General features: G+C 44.1%; 1 protein-coding gene across 6 annotated transcripts in view; it reads left to right on the forward strand.

The window, feature by feature from the left end:
• ZFAT (zinc finger and AT-hook domain containing) overlaps window positions 1-17,783 on the forward strand; it is a 235,157-nt gene that overhangs the window by 156,782 nt on the left and 60,592 nt on the right. The gene's annotated exons all lie outside the window — the stretch shown is intronic.

The raw sequence follows: 17,783 nt of genomic DNA on the forward strand, positions 1-17,783 counted from the left end.
TTCTTTTTGTTCACAGAGTCATATTCACCTAATTCCTCTAATGTGGCACATTCTTTCATGATGTACCTGACCACATAAATATGTCACTGAGACAGAGTCTCACTCTGTCGCCCAGACTGTAGTGCGGTGGCGTGATCTCGGCTCACTGAAACCTCTGCCACCCAGGTTCAAGCAATTCTTCTGCCTCAGCCTCCTGAGTAGCTGGGATTACAGGTGCCTGCCACTGCACCTGGCTAATTTTTGTGTTTTTAGTAGAGATGGGATTTCACCATCTTGGCCAGGCTGGTCTTGAACTCCTGACCTCTTGATCCACCTGCCTCAGCCTCCCAAAGTGTTGGGATTACAGGCGTGAGCCACTGCACCCGGCCAAGAAGCTTTTACCAGTTATGTCTCCCACACGGAGTTCTTAATAAATGGCCTCCTTCTAACAGCGAATGTCTCTCTCCTCAGCGGCCCTGCCCTTCACTGCTGGACCTGCTGCCTATGCTTTCAAAAAGTGTGATTCTCCTGCAGAAGGGCCTTGTTCTGCCCTTGCCCCGCCATTCTTTCCTCGTCACTACCTCTCACCCATTTTTTGCGTTGCACAGGACATGCCACAAGGCCCCAGCACTGTAGGAAGTTTGCCCTTTGACTCATTCCTCTGTGAAGCTCCAAGTGCACCAAGAGTTTTTCCTGATTTATGGAAAGCATGTCAAAATTTGGTGTGTGAATGTGCAAGTCCACAAAAGAATTCAGTTCTGAAATTCACAGTTTTTGAGATTTGTGCATTTTGGAGACTCTTCAGCGTGACTTGATGCTGACCCTTGCTTCTTACTTTAGACACTTTTTTTGCTTCTGAAACAGAATAACCCTCTCCACTGTTTGACAAATAGCTCAGATCACTCCTCTGCCCCTGACCTCCAGAAGATGAGACTGGCCTTCTCTTCTGTAGCCATCAGCCTTTTGGTATAGATGTGTATGCTGTTTCACAAGGGAAACCATCCACGCCTTCATCTTGAAAAGACACTATTTAAAATTTATGTTTGATGTATCTCTAAATGCAATTGAATCTTCAAAAATGTGCACTATGAAGCCAGAGAAATCTATTGGCTGTTGTCAGCCTAAAATTTGCATATCTAAAAGTATTTTCATAAAACTAGTGAGAGGCAAGGGAGATCTCAATCACCGATGTCATTATCATTGAGAAACTTTTCCTGAGAATGCCATATAGAATACATGATACCACGATTTGACATTCAGAATTTTAAGAAAAAACATAAGTACAAATAAAGTACTGAATGTTCATTTGTTTTTTTGATGCAAACCATATGAAATGTTTACTTATGTATTCAACACATTTTTTTTCTGGATAGCAGGCACGTCTGTGTCAGGCACCATGACGGGTCAGAGGATTTCAGGATGAAGCCAGGCCTCTGGTCTGCCAGGGTTACAAGTCTGGGGAGAGCCAAGTAGACATCAAAAGCAACAGCAAATATGTTAAATGATCCAAAAAGTTATGTGCAAGGTTCTGTGGGAACCCAGAAAACCAGCAAACTAATTATTCCAACTTTATCGGTTTTTAAAAATTATGTTTTAATTGGATTAATATATTATCCTGTTGTGTAAAACCTGTAGCTTAAAAAACCTGTAGCAACCAGAAAGCTCGCCGATTGACTGTTACCCACAAGTCAAAGGGAATTAGTGTAACCTCTTTTTGCATTCCTGTTGATGAAATAGGTCCCAAAGGCCTTTATAATGTGTCGGTGTGAAAGGGAAATGGTTGTATGTACAAAAGACACGAGGCATCTGAGCACCTAGAATGCTTAAGGAGCTTGGGTGCTCAGTTGAACAAAGGTGATGTTTGGATGAGGTCAGCTGAGGATGTGGCCTGGTAATTTGCTCCTAGTTTCCAGTCTAAACTTTGTCAGCAAGGGAGTGAAAGCAATAAAATGATCTCAAATAAGCAGATTGTTTGGAAGCCACACATTTATAAATAGTTCAAAGTAATAGCCTGAGAGTCTCAGTACCACCTCAAAATGCTGAGTCATCTGGCATTGCTTATGGCATTGCGGTTTTATTTATACTACAACTCCTCCTGTTACCCAGAAGATGCTTTTATCTTTCCACGAGAAAGTTCCACCACAAGGTTGAATGTTTAAATATCTAGCATTAGAATAAATAAGACAGGTGGGCTGGTTTCTTTGTAATGGCCATGTGCTTGGCGTTACACAGGTATTTCCTGTGCATTACCTTATTTTGCCCTGAAAAACTCTACCAGGTAGGTATTAACATCCCCATTTTATGGATGAGGACACTGAGGCCCAGAGTCTTGTTTAGTAATGTGCTCAGGAGTATCACAATTTCTGTGAGCTAGAGTTGGGATTTTGATCCCTGTCTCTGTAGTGAAAGCTACTCTGTCTGTGTTAGTCCACGCTTTCTCATTTTCAAGTGAAGCAGAGGAACTTACTTACCCCTTTGTCCTTTTTCCTCTCACTGCTTTGCTTATTTAAGCCTGGAGCTATATGTTTAGCTCTCAAGACTAAAGCAAAATCTTCAAACAAAATGCTGATGGAGTGTGAAGTTAGCAGCCAGAGCATTTTCTAGGTTCAGTGGAAATTACTGAACCAAGGGGCAGAGAGCAAGAAGTAAAGCACAGAGTTTCTGTTGGTGGTGTTTGTCTTGCTTTTCGGTTCTAAATTTGCAAGAAAATGGAGAATCTGAGATTCCACATGGTTTTCTTGTTAATTTTGAACGTGGCGGGTGGGGTTGGGAGTGGGATGCACAGCACGGCCATGTGGTGGTGGTAACAGGGGCCATTTGTTAAATTGGTTTGAAATGTAGTGTCTCTGCTTTTTAGCCATCTTAGTGCCATCTTCAGCTTCATTCTATTTTAGATGTTTAAAGCACCTCTGGAAAAAAAAGAGGAAATGGGGTTGTTTTATGTTACATTAAAATCCTGTCTAAGAGTGTGCAGTATATTCTCTGGAAATATTGCATTTTTGACACAAGCGATTACAAAAAAATCAATAATCAGAGAACGCTAAAGAGTCTTCTAAGCCCTTACACAAAAAGCAATTAGTGTGGATTGATTAACTGTTATTTATTGTGATGAGATAATTGCCTCAACACAAGCCATTTTTGAACTTGTGGTATGCCACGGTTTTAAAACATTTATTTTCTTAAATTGTTTAATTTGTCTCTGGCCTTATTTTAAAACCAAGATAGCTTTGTGCTTACTAAATTATATGAAGACCTGGCGTTTTCTCTCTTGATCTTTACCACACGCTGTTGTTGTTTTTTTTTTTCCCCCTGTTGTGACTAACCTTGGATGGAATGTAAGTCCCAGCCTCATGCTCTCAGGTTTAAAAATCCTGAAGAGATAAGGCAAAAAAAAAAAAAAAAAAAAATTAAAAGATTTTTCTCTCCCAGCATGGATGGTGCCCAGTGGACTTGGCTTTGAGCCTGTCTGCTTTCAGGAAGACTTGGATTATAGACCAGAGTGTGACCTACCAAATCTGCCTGAATTATATTTGGCCACTGGGACGAGGAGAAGGGAATGATGTTCTCATCACCAGATACCCTGTAAACATCACCATTACTTTGAAATCTTTAGTACAAACCTCTTTACATGCTAACATGAGCCCATGAAAATCTGCTTCCCCCTCGCTCCTTGGTCCGAGGGCCTCTTCCTTTCGGGCGTGTGTCTCTTGATGTCTCTTGGCTTCTGCCTCTGTGTTTCTTTCCCCTTGTCTGTCTCCTGTGACTGTCTGTGGGTCACGGAGATCTGGGTGTGGTTGTTTGGGTCAGGTGGAGTGCACCGGTCCCGCACATTGTCCTGTGTACACATGGTTCACATTCCCACTGAGCTCAGGCTGGAGAAGATGATGAGCATTCTAGGTGCAAATGTTCTTTAGGAATTTTCCTTATGAGCATCACCATGTATCTTGTAATTTACAGTCTTGGTCCTTTATTATGAATATGCATTTTTTCTCAAGTTGCCCGCTGCCCAGTCTAGGGTTGCAGATCTTTGGCCATTGGCCTGGTGATCAATATTCTTCTTGCTTCAGGGTGGGGAGCCTTCATGTGGCCGTGCTGCAATGACTCTCAGGCACTGAGCAGCCTCTGGGGATAAACTCATATTTCTATGAAACATTTCCATCTGTCAGCCTGTGTCATCATCCAGAACATTCTGGAAGAGTCACAAGCTTTACTGGGTGACCCTGGGTAGATAATGGGCCTTGGGGTTCAGAAATTCAGTGTGATGGAATTCCTCCGAGTGGAAAAGAAGTTTATCGTGGGCACAGTTAACATGCAATAGCGAGGTGAGTCCGGCAGTCAGCCAATCACGTTTTTGTTTTTGTGCGTTCCATTCTGAGTCTCTAGTGCCCAGTGCTCCACTGGCTATGGTGGAACCCAGCAGTAGCAGAAGACATGGCTTTTGGCCTAAGGAAGCTCAGCCTACCTGGGAGACAAGATAGACCCTCCCTGGAAGAGGCCGTCAGTCAGTGTTTTCCACGCTGTGCTCTCTAGAACACTAGTTCCCTGGGATGTCGGCAGGTGTTAGGTGGTAGAGACACAGTACATAGTGATTTTCAGTCTCATTTTGGCTGGAGAAGTCCCTCTCCTATTTTTCCCAAAGTGCCTGCCAGCACTTAAACAGACTTTGGGAAACACGAGAACCCAGAAGTAGAGAAGATAGTATAATGAACCCCATGTATGTCTGTCACTTTAGTGGTTTCTGGTCACACTCAGAGTTAAAGCAGAAATCCTACAGGTGGCCACAAGCACCTGCCCTGCCTGGCCCCTGGTTCCTGCGCTGCCTTGCCCCCCACCCTCCGTTGCAGATGTGGCGCGTCCCACTCCATCTCCACGCTTGGTTGCACCTGCTCTTCCCACTTCTCATTCTGCTTTTCTCCCAGGTAGCCACACGGTGCTTCTTTCACCTCCTTCAGGTCTTGGCTCAAATGCTTTATTTTGATGTGTTTAACAGCATCAGTGGGTTATATATTTACTTGTTCATGATGTTAGAATGTAAATTCTTTGAAGCCCTTTGTTTAGTTTTTATCCTACTCCCAGCATCTATGCAGTGCTTAATAAATACTTGCTGAATGAACAAATCAGTAAATGAATAGGTTCTGTAGAAATTTAGTGTGATAGATTTATCATGGCCAACTTCCAGGTGGAGGTGGGACTGAGCTCCTTCAAGGGCTTGGAGCCACAAGGGCACAGTGTTCAACAGATCCTCTGTTACTGGGCCATGTCTGGTCCTTTACTCCGTTCTGTGGCTTTGAACTCTCAGTTCTTCCCTCTTCTCACAGTTGCCAGAGGCCTCTTGAGGTTAATACAAGATAAAACATGTGTAAGTGCTTTAGAAAGGAGGTGCTCAGCCCAGGATAACCAAGCATGGTCCCAAGGCTCATGGGATTCTTCACACTCGCCAGATGCAGTGAGCCAGGCCCTGGAGGATGCTGAAGGATCACAGCAGAGGTTCACTGCAGCCCACCAGGAGCCCTCCTCTTAGCAAAGAGCCGGTTTACTATCTGTAAGTGTATTGTTGTCTTATGTTGAGCACAGCAAACCTAGCTTCATTATTGTGTTATGTTCAAGAAGCCTCGATGGAGATTCCTGTAAGAGGGAGTGCGTGTGATCTGTTTCTGGTGTGTTCTTTGGAAATCTGTGCAAATGCAGTCACAGTCAATCTTCACTGCTGCAGTGGTGTTAACTCTGACCTGCAGTGTTTGGTAGTTCTGTGGGCAGTTTAGATGGGGGTCTGTACAGAGCCAGGTCCTGAGGTGGGAATAGAGAGGGAAGGGGAAGAAATGGTGAGAAGGTTATGCTACTAGAACTTTGGGAGCTGGAATTGCTACTGTGAAAACAGCACCATCTTGTTGATGCTGTGATTTGAAATGCAAATTCATCTGCAAAACTGAAAATACAGTATAAAAGCAAAAGTTGCAGAAATCATCCATCTGATCCATTAGCAGGAGAGATTATTGCTGAGGTGGAGCTTGTTTGTGGTGAGCCTTGGTGATCAGTGCCCCAGCGGCCAAGGAGACTGGGGTGTGAACATTAGGATCCGACAGACCTTAGCTAGAACACTGGTTTGGCTGGTGACTAACTGCATGACCTGCAGCAAGCCACTTAACTTCCCAGGGCCTTGTCAGCAAGAAGAGGATGTTAATATCTCCATCTTTACCCTAGGCGACTGAGGCATCTAATAAACACTCAGTGATAGCTGTCATTATCTGTTGCGAATTTGGGGTCCCCTCCTTAAGCTCGTCTTCCTCTATTGCTGCAAATGTAAACAGGAAGTGTTGAAACTCCAAATGCAAGTTAAAGGAATACCAGTTAAAGGAATACCGTTGGTTCTTTTCCTTTACCTGAGGCAGTTTCCACTGTTCTTTGTGTAAACTGTCAGTGGTAATAATTTGATGAACATCTCCATGCAGACTGCTCTGTATACATTATCTCCATTCCTTGCAATTAAAGGAGCAAACATTCTCAAAGTTGCAGAGCTGTTAGGCAGTAGAGCTAGATTGAGGTCTGACTCCAGAAACCCCTGCCAATTAGGGGTTGTGAGAAGTGTCCCAGGCCACAGACCTCTCCACTGTACATGGTGGGGAATATTTGTCGGAAGCATCTGTTCTGGCTGTTTTTTTCCCCCAGAAATAAAAGAGAGGTAAGACTGAAGAAGCTATCACTTCATCCTTTATGGGCTCAGATTAGATAAAATTGCTTTATAAGTCTCAGAAGTAACTGAATTAAGTCTGAATTCAAAGTTCTCAAGAACTTGGTATCCCGCCCTCCCCCAGCCCAGCTATACACTTCTCAGGGTGACTTGGTGCTAGCTTGCATTTTAGGGGATTGATGGCCACCCCAGACATTAATGAAAAAGAACTTCATCTTCCTGTCGCATTTCCTCAGCTACAGAAGTGCTGTCGTAAATCTTACAGGTGTCCTACCACCAAAACCCCTCGGGAAGCACTTGCATGATCAAGACCGTCTCTCCACCTGGGTAACTTGATATAAGCTTGGCAGTGCCAGAGTTATAGTTAATATTTCCTCTAGGCCTGTCACTGGGTCTTTAGAGAGAAATTCCTACTAAGCCTCCCTTTTGGAATATGTTATAGTTTCAGTGCAGTTTTCGTCACACAGATGAAAGAAAATAAACCTAAAAATCACTCTGCATGTGCCGCGATAAGTGGTGTTGTCATCAGTGTTATTAATGTTAGTAATAACTACCAGTTGGATGCTATGTATCATTCTAGGCATTTAATGTAAGTTCTGTATAATCCTCATAAAAACCTTGTGAAGGGGACCTCTGTTGCCTATTTACCCATTTGGCCATACATTTCTTTTTACTGTCTTTCTTTCTTTACTTTTCTTATTGTGAAATAGAATGTATGTCCAGAATAGTACATATGACATGAAGATGTGGTGTGATGAATAATTATAAGGTGAACACTTGCATAGCTGCTGCCCAGAAATAGACCATTACCGGACACCCTCCTGCAGGATGTTCCTGAGACCACCCTTTCTCTGTCCCAAAAGTCACCACTTCCCGACTTCAATGACAATTATTAGGTTGGTACAAAAGTAATTGTGGCTTTTGCCAGTAAAACACATGCTAAAGCACCTTGTTTAGAGATGTATACATGGATGGCATTATTTTTAATGGCAAAAACCGTAATTACTTTTGCATCAACCTAATACTTTTTTATTTCATTATAGTTTTGCCAACCATGTATGCATATCTAAACCACATCTAAGTAATTTTTTTAAATTACTTTTTCTAGGGACAGAGTCTCGCTGTGTTGCCCAGGCTGGTCTTGAACTCCTGGGCTCCAGGGATCCTCTCACCTTGGCCCCCTGACTAGCTGGGACTACAAGGAGGACATGTGCCCCACTTCTAGCTAATTAAAAAAAATTTTTTTTGTTAGAGACAGAGTCTCAGTATGTTGCCCAGGCTGGTCTTGAACTCCTGGGCTTAACCATTTCTCCCACCTCAGCCTCCCGAAGTGTTGGGATTACAGGTGTGAGCCACTGCACCTGGCCTTGTATATTTGTTTTGAAGTTTGCTTCTTTACTCAGAGTTATATTGGTCAGACTGACCAGTTCTCACGTATAACCCTAGTTCACTCATTTCTTTGCAGCACATATGCCATTGTGTGAAATATGACTCCCCCATGTGAACCTAGCATGATGTTATTATTCATTTAATTGCAGTGAATAATTGGGTTCTTTCTGTTTTGTTGCTTTTATGAGCTCAGCTGCTCTGGACTCATGACACATGTGTTCTGGTATGCTTGTCCACCAGTTTCTTCAAGATACATACACCCACAGAGGACTTGCAGGCCATGGGATATGCACAGCTTCAGCTTTAATAGGTGATGCTCAATTGTTTTCCAAAGTGGTTGCACCAGTTTGCAGCAGCATGCATTAGCCTCTCTTGGTCCATATCTTGGTGTGAACTTTCCGTGTTGCCAGTCTGGTAGCTGTGCAGTGACCTTCTATGTGGTTTTACTTTTATCTTCATGATTGTTAATGAGGTTGGGCCCCTTTTCATATGTTTTTTAGCTGCTTGGATTTCTTTACTTTCTTTTACTCTCCTTCCCTCCCTCCTCCACCTTTTTTTCTAGTAAAGTATCTGTTCAGCTAGTTTTTCATTGTTCTATTGGGAGATTTTGTTGTTTTCTTACTTGTCTTCAGGAATTCTTTCTCTCTCTTAAGTGTGGGTCATTTTTGGTTATATGTTAGGGATGCAGTTTATCCTTATTTGGCTTTACTTCACTTACTTTGTGATGTCTCTTAAAGTTCTTAAATTTAATGTTGTTTTTTTTTAAAAAAATTGTAACCAGATTTTTAGCTTTTTTCTTTTGCTGTTGTTGTTGTTGTTAGGAGGGTTTGCTGGACTAACTGCACATGAATCGTTAACAGAAAGAGGCAGGGAATCTTCCTTTCTCTTTTAGCCACATAACTGTATTTGAGCGTCTGCCTGTGCTGGGCACTGCACTGGCTGCCAGGGGAGCATAGGTGAGCGGGTTCTGATGTAGTCTGTACTCTCAAAGGATTTGCAGCCTGTGGAGGGTGGACGTGGAGAGGCAGGTGGCAGTTACACCATCGCAGGATTCGTACCACAGCTTTACCAGGTGTTGGGGGACAGATGAAAAGAAGAACTTACATCTTCCTGGGAGAGTTAGACGACATTTCAGGGTGAAGGTGGGGCAAGTAAAGAGCAAGCTGAGGCTCGTGAAGAATGGATGGGGGCCTAGCTGATGAACTTTCCCACTCTCAGTACCACAAGACAATGGGTCGACATTTTTAGTAACTTGGGGATAAAGAAAATGTTGAACTCATCAAGTTTGGCTCAAATCTGTGAAGCATAATAACATTGTCTTCTTTCAAAGCGTAAGCGGGGGCATTGTTTTAAGTGAGGAGGTGGGTATTTATACAGTGTCATCCCATGATTTATGCTTTGGAGATCTAAGGCTTGATGCGTTGCTTGGAATGAGTGGGTCAGCGTTGAATCCAATGTGATCAACTTGTTCATTCAGACAAGTTTGGCTGATTTTCACTGTCAGTGGCATGTTTCACTAGATAACCATAGCCCCTTCTCACTTTGGTATCATCTAGTATTAGAATCAATAGATTCTTTCTCGAGGGTATTGAGGGGAAGATACACAGAGCCTGACCCAAGGAACTCAGTAGAATAGAGCAATATCAGAAGGACAGAAGTGGATGCCTGCACACAACAGTTGAGAGATCCACTAAGGGGCAGGAACTTCCTGTGTGCTGAAGTTGTTCTGAAAGTTAGTGAAGTAGAGAAAGCAGGTGGGGAGTGTTCTTAACGAAAAAGGAATGGCTTGCAAACAGGAGTGGCAGTTGCAGGAGTGAGATGGTTTGGAGCAAGCTCCTGCACATCTCCCAGTGTGCCTGGCTGACTATCACAGAGAGGTGTGGCAGGTCATCTGGGGATTTGTACATGACCCCATCTCTTCTGTGAAGTAAGTACATGTAATTGGCTGACTGTCACAGAGAGGTAGTGGGCAGGTCTCTGGGGATTTGTACGTGACCCCATCTCTTCTTCTCTGCAGTAACTGCATGTACCTGGCTGACTATCACAGAGAGGTGTGGCAGGTCATCTGGGGATTTGTACATGACCCCATCTCTTCTTCTGTGCAGGAATTGCATATGCCTGGCTGAGTGTCACAGAGAGGTGTGGGCAGGTTATTTGGGGCTTGGTACATGCTCTCCTTCCACTGCCCCCCCGCCCTCACTTCTGTACAATACCTGCATGTACTTGGCTCACTATTACAGAGAGATGTGGACAGGTCATCTGGGGCTCTCCACAGCCTCTGGCAGACCTTGAAGGCTCTGAGCAGGGGGCTGATAAAGACACTTGTTGTGTGAGATCATGTCCTGTGCAGCAACATGGATCAAGCTGGAGGCCATTATCCTAAGTGAATTAGTGCAAGAACACAAAACCAAATACCACATATTGTCACTTATACGTGGGTACTTAGTACACGTGGACACAAAGAAGGGGACAGTACACACTGGGGCCTGCTTGAGGCTGGTGGGAGGAGGATGAGGATTGAAAAACTACCTGTTGGGTATTATGCTAATTACGGTAACAAAATTATCTGTACACCAAACCTCTGTGACATGCATTTACCCATGTGACAAATCTGCACATGTACCCCTTAAGCCTAAAATAAAAGTCAGAAAGAAAAGAAAGACACTTGTTGTAGAGAGAATGGCAGGATCAAGACTAGGATAAGAAGGGCAGTTTGGAGACTTTGGTCCAGGACACAGCTGCCTGAGGGAAATCTGCTGATGGGGTGTTCTGGATAGAGAGAGAGTGAGAATGCAAATGAGAAAGGAGCAGTATGGTTCGAGTCCATTGACCGAAGATGACCATGGAGAGGGATGTGGTCAGAGAAGTGGGCAGGTCTGGATCAGGCAAGCCTTGTAGAGAAGAAAGTTACCAGCTGGCCTGGCCTTCAAGGTCCTGGCATCTGGGAGGGAGGAGGTAAGATGTAAACATTCAGGACCTCTAGTAGATGGTGGTGAACAAGGTAAGAGGATTTAGTGGAATGCCTGTGAGTGTGGTGCCAGCCACCTCCAGTTCGTAACATATTGCTTGGCATGTAGTAGATGCTCAGCAGATACTTTATTTATGAGTAAAGATAAGAGATCTTTTTGGAAAGAAATGGCAGCATGATTTGACATTTAAGTTTTATGTGAGGTGATGACATATTTTGCCTATTTTTCTTATCTCTCAGTGGATCATCGTTGATGGATCCTGTGATTGTCATTCCTCAAACTCAGACACTGGCATTAATTTCTCCATTCTCTTCCTCTCCCTCTCTCTCTCTTTTCTTTCCTTTTTTCTTTCTTCCTTTCCTCATCTCTTTTTTTGTGTGTGTCTTTTTACTTGTGGTAAATGAAGATTAACTGATGATTGGCTTGTATTAGTCCATTTTCTGTTGCTTATAACATAATACTTGAAACCGGGTAATTTATAAAGAAAAGGAATTTATTTCTCACAGTTCTGGAGGCTGTGAAGTTCAGGGTCAAGGGGCTGCATCTGGTTGAGAGCCTTCTTGCTGGTGGGGACTCTGCAGAGTCCCAAGGCAGTGCAGGATATCTCATGGTGAGGGGGCTGAGTGTGTTCGTGTGCTAGTGCATGTCCCCTTCCTCTTCTTAATAAAGCCACCAATTCCTTTCCCATGACAACTCATTAATCCGTCAATCCTTGAATGGGTAAATCCATGCATAAGGACAGAGCCCTCATAATTCAGTCACATCTTAAATGCCCAAACTCTCAATACCCCTCAATACTCCATAATATTAAATTTCAGCATGAGTTCTGGAGGGAAAAATATTCAAACTATATGCATGACTGTCTCCAAATCTGAAGTCCAAGATTTCCCTTAAGGTCACATGAGGAAGCCCTGACAGAGCCTGCTGTCCTGGCCAGCTCATGGAACCCAGTGCCCGGAGTCCTGCTGGACCTACGAGAACTGGCCCCTCTCCCCTCTGGTGCCAGTGGGCAGGGCCACTTGATCCATGGAACCCTGAGCACATTTTCATGAGCCTAAAAAATGACCCCAAACTACAGGAAAACTACAAAATCAAGATGAACAAATGCCTACAGGCCAAAGTTTAACTTAACTGATGGTTAAATATAGTTCATAAAAACTTTATGACACTTGAAATCTATTTTTTAGGTTAGAGTTTTTTCACTTTTTCAGAATTTCCCAGTCCGCTAGATGGCCATTGAGGAATAACGGCATATGAGAGTGACGGTTAGTGTTTCTAAGTGACTTAACATGCAATATTATGAAAGTCTTTTTACTTATATTTACAGGAGTGAGTCCAGGGCAGTTGATGTATGAGTGGGTGCAGTTTAATTGGGTCATGGTGATGTAGGTGGGACTTTTTGTAGCCTTTGAAGGTGGTGGAGGGACTCTGTGCCTCCATGCGCGGGCAGGCAGCCTCCTACACAGGGTCCCAGGCCATATGAAGAGAAGAGCTTCTCTAGAAGGGAAGGGAATGTCCTTGTCATAGGGAAAATTGAGAGGACACCCACCAGGAGGTTTCTTGGAGCCTCAGATGACCACATTAGATAGGGGAATAAAAATGTGGGAACATTTTAAAAGAGAACATTTAAAAGAGATAGAGCCAGTAAAACCAGCCAATCCTGAGGGCTGAGATGATGTGTGAGAGGGAGGAGATGGAGCTCCAGACTCCAGACTCCCCTGATCCTCTCACCTACTGTCTGTCCTCTCTTGTCCTTCTTCTGAGCCCATCTCCTTTTGGCTGCCTGCCCCTGCGCCCCAGGGCGCTCTTCCAATCCTGCTTCTCTTCTCACTTTATACACTCTCTTTCTATGGCTGCGTTCAGTCTTAGGGCATCTGCTAGTTTCCTGTGCTAATACGCTAATGAACTGATTAAAGACCACAGTAGTGAGGCCTATGGTGTTTTTTGATTCTCAAAGCACAGTCGTGCTCTGTTTTTGGTGCCCCATCTAAACTCCATCAGGTAGGCAGGAAAGGTTTGCTGTCCCATTTCACAGATACGGAATCAAAAGCAGTGGAGGTGTAATGACTTGGCGAGGGTGACTCCACTGTTAGTGGTGGGCCTAACGCCTGACCCTCTTCTCCTGCTCCCGGTTCATTCATGCTGCCGCACTCCGTTCTTCTACCCTTGCTTGACATAGAATGCAATCATGTCCTTGAGAAGGTCCTTCTGTGTTGTAAAGGTGTCCGCATTCTAATAACACCACTTCTGTCTATCAGCAGTGTATAAATAGTCTTGTACCAACCAGTCCACTTCATGTAGGTCATAACCATTACATGGCCTTTTTCTGCATTTGAATCCAAATTTTCTGATACCAGATGGGTGGTTAGTCTCCTTCTGTATGTCTGTCTCTGTCTGTATCTTGATTACTACACCAGCCAGGTTGTTAAACTAAGGTTGAAATAGTGATGTATGGCCCCAGGTTTCACACACTAGTGTCATCGAGCACTTTCTGTTTTGCCTTTATTCTTCTTCACCCTCTCCAAGGTAGGCCTGTCAACAAAGGGGCGGATTCACATCTGATCTTTGAGCCTTTTGATATATGTGCCACCTTAATACCATACTTGGTTGCACAAATTAGACTGCAAAAACCTTACCTGATGACAGCCTTCTTGCTTGCTGTGAATAGGAGCCAACTGAGCAACTCCTCGTTTTACCAAAAAGCCATCCTCTACATTGCAGTCAGTTGCCAATGTCATGACCTTGCACATTACCTCATCACCAGCTTCTCATCTGCTTTACAACGTTCCTCTAGGTCTGTTCCTTGATGCCGATGGGAAATGCGATCACTTTAATGTAGTTAGAGGTTTTTAGATGTCTTCTAATCAGGCTTTTCAGAACCCAGTTTCATGTGTGAGATATGATTCCCTGTCCTCTTCTATTCTCTTTGTTTTTGTTTAAAGAACCAAAACAGCAAATTCTCAAATTATGAAAATGTGTATTTTACCAGCTTTTTATTTTTAAGAGGCAATAGGGTCTCACTCTGTCACCCAGACTTTTACTATGGTGGTGACATCTTGCTTGCTTGACATAAAAATAAGGACTTAAAGAATTTCAGCTTTAACAAATCTTCACTGTACCTTTTTTTAATCTTCTTCTTTTTTTTTTTTTTTTTTTTGGCGACAGGGTCTCATTTTGTCATCCAGGCTGGAACACAGGGGCGCAATCTTGGCTCACTGTGACCTCTGCCTCCCAGATTCGAGCAATTCTCGTGCCTCAGCCCCACAAATAGCTGGGACTACAGGCATGTATCACCACGCCTGGCTAATTTTTGTATTTTTAGTAGAGAACAGGTTTCGCCATGTTACCCAGGCCAGTCTTGAACTCCTGACCCCAAGTGATCCGCCCACCTCAGCCTCCCAAAGTGCTGGGATTGCAGGCGTGAGTCACTGTGCCTGGCCCAATGTACCTTTTGAGAAAGATTTTTTTTTGATGCCACCTTTTGGAAAAAGGAACATGACCCAGCCTGTGCTCCTCATCTTTTCTCCTTGACTTGCTGAAGCCTGACTTTTGCCTGTCTCATGCTGCTGAACCTCTTCTTGGTAGGTTACCGGTGCCACCCCCTGATTGCCAGGTCCAGTGGACACAGGGGAGGCCCCTTCCTGTTGGATTTCTTAGAGCACTCAGCTCCATTATCCTCCTCTACCTGGAGGACCTTATTCCTCAGATCCCATGATTCCAGACTCCCCTGATCCTCACACCTGCTATCCTCTGTCATCCCTCTTCCAAGTCCACCTTCTTTTGCCTGCCTGCTCCTGTGTTCCAGGATGCTGTTCCAATCCTGCTTCTCTTCTCACTTGATATACTCTTTCCATGGCCACACTCAGTCTTAGGACCTCTGCTAGTTGCCTGTCCTCTGATCTGTGTTTGCAGCCCAGAGCTGTCCTCTGAGTTCTAGACCCACCCTGTGGGATGTTCAGAGTTCTAGGAATACATCCTCTCCCTCCCATTATCCATATAACTTCCTTTTTGCTGGTGGCCTTCCTTGCCTTCTGCCATCCATGCTGGAAGCTTGGGAGTCATCCTAGAGGCTCCATCTCTTCCCTCTCACACATCATCCCAGCCGTGAGGTCTGGCTGATTTTACCTTCTTCATCTCTCTTAAATGTTGTCTTCTTTTCCCATATTTTTATTCCCCTGCCTCATTTTAGGCCTTTAGTATCTCTCGTCCATGCCACTGCAGTTAACTGGATAATTGATTCCCTGCCTCCAGTCTTGTTCCTTTCAAGGTCCATTTTCCATTTAACTTCCAAGTATCCAGAGTGATATTTCAAAATGGGAAGTTGGCCATTGTCCCGCCTGACACCTCCCAGGGGCTCCCATTGCCTAACATGACTTTCCTGACCCAGCACACAGCACACTGTGTTGACCTGGCTGGCATTGACCCTCGTCATCTCCTCTGCCCAGTCCTTGCCTCATAGTGATAGCCCAGTAACTGCCCACATCTCTCCCGGTCAACCATGGGGTTCCTTGGTCTAGAGGTTGATACTTAGATCTGGGCCACCTTATGTCCAGGAGACCCAAGAATACCAACCTGTGCCCCTCTCAGTTGGAGTTTTAGGGGGATATATGCTAGGGGAAAAAATGGCCAGTGGAAAACCAGATAATCTCTTTATTGTTGGCTGGGCCTGGGGCCCCATATCTGATGCAAATCAAGTAGCCAGGCTAGGAGACCGTGAAACTTTGGCAAGTCTCTAAACCATTCTGTGTCTCAGTTTCCTTACCTGTAAAAATGAGGATAATCATTGCACGTACCGTATGAGTTTGATGTAAGACTTATAGGAATTAATCCATGCAAAACATTTAGAGCTATCTGGCATATAGTAGCTATCAGTGAAAATGAGAGAAATCAGTAATATTTATCATGTTAGATCTCATTACTTTGGTTAAGAACTTATGTGCAACATTGAATAATAGCTATGCTGATGGGCTCCCTGTCTTGCTTTTTGGACCACGATAAGAACTTCGATGTTGCGTTCCAAATGAGCTATGGAGCCAACTTATATCTTCCTCCCAACTCTAGGCTGGATTCTGTCCTGAAAGCTCTGAATAAATAACTTCCCTTTTGAGATCTAGTGTCATTTGTTGTTTGCGAGTTTCTGACTTAGAAACCAAGTTCTATGATTTAGTTTGCCCAGATAGCATTTAATCTTTGGAGTTAATATTTAAGTCCCCAAACGTGTATATATTTAGGGAATCACAAATCTGCCTCATTCACCATGTATCCCTGGGGGTCAGAGGACAGTCAGAGGTCAGTAAATATATGCTCCATAAATGAAACCTTGAGACTTGCAGTATTGATAAGGCAGCAGGCTTTATGTCTGGCAGTGGCTTACCGATGCTGTTCCCTCCCTCTGCCTGTCTCCTCCCCTGCGTCAGCCCCAGGAGAATTCTCTGCTGGCCTGTGGCAGTGCCTCACATATCAGATCTTGTTTTGCTTGAAGAGCCTAGATGGGGCTCAGTTCCCACACTTCGGGAGAGAAGATCCCCAGCAGAAAATGGGTGGTAATGGACTTCATGTAGAGGTTCTAATGGATATGAAGGATAGAAGCAAGACCAATGAAGGAAAGGAACTGGGAGGTTTATCTTCCTAACTCCCCCTGCACTGTTCAGCAGTGAAAAGACTGCCGGGGCATGTTTTGAACCCCGTGCATCAAAGCAGAGACTAAGTAGACAGCAGACTGCTGGAGAGGCTGCAGAAGGAAGGCTTCCATGGGGAGAAGATTTCTCCAAGTCAGGTGTTTCTTTCAACTCTCAGAATTGAAAATTTTGATAGAAATTGCTAGCTCAGAGACTGAATCCTCATTTGGGCTCTCACGTACATTTTTTGCCAATATGCTCACATTTTGGCAATTTTTCTTCTCATTAGCAATTCTGCCAATGGATGGGCATGGGGAAGAAAAGGAGCTGAACTCACAGGAAGCTGTTTATCTGCTTTGCTGCAAGAAGGGTGAAATTGGCTCTCGAGTCTGAAGCTAGGTTTGCAGGACCATTTCTTACTTTCATCACCCTTTTTCTTCCTGCGTTTTATGCCCACTGACTGCCCGATGCTGGCGATATAGCATTTTCACTTTTTGATTTCTGTGTAAATGCTAACATTCCAAAAATAATATCTGCATGCTGTTTGCTTATTTAGAGATGAAAGCACTTGAAAATGGTTTAACTTTTATTTTAGCTTTGCAGTAATCATATATTAGAATTTTAGACCTTTTGTTCTCTATGCACTAGATAGATGAGAAAGCCAGACAAATTTTGCCTTTGTTCCAGGTCCTTTTGTTTAGTAAATGCTCTGGGCCAAACTCCAAGGATTCTTTACCCGAGGGACTTAATGTAGAAACACAGCACGTACGGTGCGGCACAGAGCATCTGGTAACCAGAGTGTGAGCCTTGGTGTAGGGCGAAGTCCCTGAGGAATGTTTTAGAGCTGGTTGACCAACCAGATTAACTGCCCTGTATCTTTCCAAGAATGGCCCTTCTGGGGATGGCAGTATTCCCTTTATAGGCTGGGAGGGTCTCCTTCTCTGTGCTAGAGAGAGAGAGGAGGACAGGGGCGCTCTGGAAAGGCTTCCCAGGAAGGTTGGACAAGACTCCGTGATCAGTTGAATAGTAAGAAAGAAGGAAAAATGAAAGATGGCTGTGGGTTTCTGTCTTTGATGACTAACTGATTTTGCAGAAAGATATGAGTCCAAAGTTTAAGGGGCCTATAGAACGTCCCTGCGG

The sequence above is a fragment of the Macaca thibetana genome, chromosome 8 (genome assembly GCF_024542745.1).
Source record: "Macaca thibetana thibetana isolate TM-01 chromosome 8, ASM2454274v1, whole genome shotgun sequence".
NCBI lineage: Eukaryota > Metazoa > Chordata > Mammalia > Primates > Cercopithecidae > Macaca > Macaca thibetana.